Source organism: Crocuta crocuta, unplaced genomic scaffold (assembly GCF_008692635.1).
Source record: "Crocuta crocuta isolate KB4526 unplaced genomic scaffold, BGI_CrCroc_1.0 scaffold50, whole genome shotgun sequence".
NCBI classification, from domain to species: domain Eukaryota; kingdom Metazoa; phylum Chordata; class Mammalia; order Carnivora; family Hyaenidae; genus Crocuta; species Crocuta crocuta.
In genome coordinates, this window is record NW_027527428.1 from 5517983 (window position 1) to 5521789 (window position 3807).

Consider the following 3807-nt stretch of genomic DNA (forward strand, 5'->3'; position numbering starts at 1 on the left):
TGCTTTGGATTCTGGATCTGTGGAGAACGCTGGGCCATCTTGTGCACAAGGCCTGAGACCCAGGGGCAGCCCTCCCCCCACCCCTGTCCCCGCAACCCCGAAGAAGCCAGCGGGGAAGCCCAGGGTTACAAATACACGGTGAACCTGCACTTTCTAATCTGTTCACAACAGATAAAACATCACTTCTCTGATAAAATTTTCTGCAAAGTAAAATTCCGCAAGCGAGTCTCCGAAGGAGATGGGCTGCAGGTGGGTGATGGAGGTTTGGCTGCAAGGAGCACACGGGCCGACGGCTGGGGTCAGGAGGGTCTGGTCCCCCTGGGAGGGTCACCACTGGGACCTGAGCTGATTCTGCGGCGCCCGCCCCGCGGAGACTGGGCCACGTGGGGCCACGCAGCACCCCGGGTTCTGAAAGCCGGGGGAACGCGCATCTGTGCACCGGGTACCTGGTGTCCGGGGTGGGGGCAGCACAGCAAAGGAGGGAAGAGGAGGGACTGTTTCCTTGGCTGGTGGCGGTGGCTAAGCAATGTCACCCATAAACAGCTCCTGTCCCCTCATTTCCCTTCTGGCTCCTCTGGTCCCCACGCCTGCCTTCCCAGCTCAGCTAGGGCTGGAGATTTGGGGCACAAGAGAGGACACGTCATCGAGCGCTAAGCAGGCCAAACCCTCCATCCCCTGCCCCCCGGCCCCCTCCCTCAGCGAGCAGGAAGCCCCAGAAAACCCCAGCATTCATCGTCAGCAGCTCCCGAGATGTGCAACATGCTCACATCTGTCAAAAACCATTCAGGAGGAAAAAAAAAGAAGTCTTTATACCTTTTATTCAGCCAACTTTTCCCGAGGCACTGTGGGCTCTCTAAGAAAAGAAGAGAGAGGAGAGAGAATTACAATCAATGTCGCCACCGCGCATCTGGTTGCTGACTGGTATTTGTTCACTGACGAGTCAAGTCTGGAGGAGGCAGCGTCACCTCCCCGGAGCCCAGGGGACCTGCCCAGGAGAAGCCCTGCACCGTGCGCATCTGCAGCGTGGCCGGGAGCCCATGTTTTGTTTAACAAAGACAAAGGAAAACGAACACCGTGGGCCTGTGGTCCAGATTTTCCTAACCCGTCTTCCCTGTAACTCTGGGGGTATTTTCGTGTGTTCTCTCTCTCTCTTCCGCTGGCCTCAAACTCTGAGGGATCCCTTTCCTCTCCTCCCTCGCCGCCCCTGGTTCTGAGGTTACTGGCACACGGAGATTTTGCCGGTCGTGGATGGTGGTATTTAATCCCAAACTGGGATACCACCCCCACCCGCACCCCCGGCCACTCTGCATGGACCTGTTCCCGCCTCCCAGGTGTCACTCTGTGCAGGGTGGTGGCATGTCTATCTATTTTAATATCAGATGAAGTGGATGGGCTCCTATTGCTTACACGGAAGCAGGAGAATTCTAAACCCCACAAATACATGATTTCAGCAGCAACTACACGTTGTATGGAATTTCGTGAAGCTTCCATCAGTAGAGGCGGCTCAGAGCTGACGCCAGACTCATTTTACGGTCCAGGGAACCAGGGCCAGAGAGACCAAGGCACTTGCCTAAAGTCACAAAGCGGAGCTTGGGGGCCTGGGGACTGCACACATGTGTCTGGGCCCCTAATCCTGGCCTTTTCTCAGAGGGCCCTTCAGACATTAGAAATGAGGGGTGAGCTGCTTCTGATGCTGTGTCTCCCTCTCTCTCCACCCCTCCCCTGCTCGTGCTCTGTCTCTCTCTCAAAAATGAATAAACAACAATAAACTATTTGAAAAAAAAAATAAAGAACTGAGAATATAAAAAAAAAGAAACGAAAAAAATGAATAAACATTTAAAAAATTGAAAAAAAAAAAAAGAAATGAGGGTTGTGCCTGTGTCCACTATGTGCTTCTTCTGGACCTAAATTTTCCTTATTTATGTCAATAACGTTTCAGAATTTTTTAAAAGAATTTTATTCTTAAGTAAGGTCACCCAACATGGGGCTCGAACTTACAACCCTGAGTTCAAGGGCTGCACACCCCATTGACAGAGACAAGCTGTCTGCTCATCATGTTTCATAATTTTATGTGTACGTATTGTGCCCCTCTTTCTATTTTTTTATTTTTATATGTTTATTTTATTTTTGAGCGAGAGACAGAGCATGAGCAGGGGAGGAGCAGAGAGAGAGGGAGACACAGAATCTGAAGCAGCTCCAGGCTCCGAGCTGTCAGCACAGAGCCCGACACGGGGCTCGAACCCACCAACCATGAGCACATGACCTGAGCAGAAGTCGGCTGCTTAACCAACTAAGCCACTCAGGTGCCCCTGTGCACATCTTTTTAAATTGTGGCAAAATACTTGTAAAATTTACCATTTAAGCCATTGTAAAGTGTATGAGACATTGGCACTAGGTACATTCACATGGTTGTGCAACCGGTATCTTTTCTGGAACTTTCTATCATCCTGAAAGGAAACTGCGTGCACTCATTAAGCAGTCCTTCCCCCTTCCCTTCTCCCGTGTGTGTGTGTGTGTGTGTATGTGTGTGTGTGTGTTTTAAACTTATCATAAACAGGATAAAGCGAGTGAAAACCTTCTAGAATCCAAAGGCACTGAGACAGGCCTCTTTCCAGAGATGGAGAAAAATCACTGTCATTTACTATCCTCGACGCTGTCCTAAAGGGCAGGTACACACAGGAATGTGTCCTGCACAGTTTACGTGCCTGGCGCTCGACCACAGGAGCCCCACTCAGTCCACATAACCCCAGGCAGGCACTAACTATACCTCCCTTTGTAGATGAGAAAACGCATGAACGGGCTAAGCAGCGGCACCCCCAGTCACGGGACGGCTGGCTTCCCGGGGGGGTCTCCCCACGCCCCGCACTCCCTTGCACCTGCTAGTGCGAAGTGCCCCTCTCCGTGGGAAGTGAACATTTAGCTGCACAGAGCCTGCCTGGCGTGCGGCTGGAGCCGGTGAGAGGCATCGGGGCTGCGTTTCATGGGCCCCTCCCCACCCCCGCAGGCCCCGGTCCCAGGGCTATGGGCCGAGGGGGGACTCATCCGTTACCTAACACGGCGGGGACCCCGGCCGCAGCCTGGGTGCTGCTTCTCTGGCACGCTTCCCCACGCGGCTCGCAAAGTGACTGCGATCGGAAGGCCCCGCCAGATGAAGGCGTCGTTGCAAAATGAGATGGACTGAATCAATCAGCTGGCGTCAGCCGCCACCTTCAGTTGATTTGGAGGTTTTCTTATTGTTGACTTTTCTCCTGGTTTCTTAAAGCGAGTTTTCCTCCCAGTTCAATTCAATTTAGTTCCATTTAATTCAATCCATCCAGCCCCAGAGAGCAAACAGCCCAGAGCACGGGTCTGGGCCAGGTGCACGGCACATGGGTGGGGTGAGAGGAGTCTGCGCCCCCTGCCCCGCCCCGTGGCCTGAGGGTTTGGGGTGCGGCACCGCGCCTTCCCTGCACCCGCGTCCCTCCCACCCGACGCCTCCCGCGTCTCCCCCTGGATCCCCTGTTTGCCAGGCTCTGCGCCCAACCCGCAGGCTTCCTCTAAGTGCAGGGGACGCTCTGGCCCTGGGATTCCCAGCCAGGCAACATCAGCGCAGGTCAGGACCGGCCACGCATCCCCACCCCCACCCGCCAGCCCGACCGCCAGGCTCCCCGAACAGTCCCCAAATTCCCAGAAACGTCTTTCACGGCCTGAGTATCCTCACTTGGGCAAAGCAAAATATATCTGGCACGAGCGTCAGCGTTACACCTGCTAGGTCCCTGTCAGGAGGCCCAGAGGCGGGGACCCACGTCCATCTCCAAAGAGCCTCTG

At 54.3% G+C, this 3807-nt stretch overlaps 1 long non-coding RNA gene across 2 annotated transcripts in view; it reads right to left on the bottom strand.

Moving 5' to 3' along the window:
- Nucleotides 1-803: 803 nt before the first annotated feature.
- LOC144225709 (uncharacterized) overlaps nucleotides 804-3807 on the bottom strand; it is a 322326-nt gene continuing 319322 nt past the window's right edge. For both annotated transcript variants that reach the window (XR_013333370.1, XR_013333371.1), the window contains exon 4: nucleotides 804-853. This is a non-coding gene — a long non-coding RNA (uncharacterized LOC144225709). The remainder of the gene's footprint in view (nucleotides 854-3807) is intronic.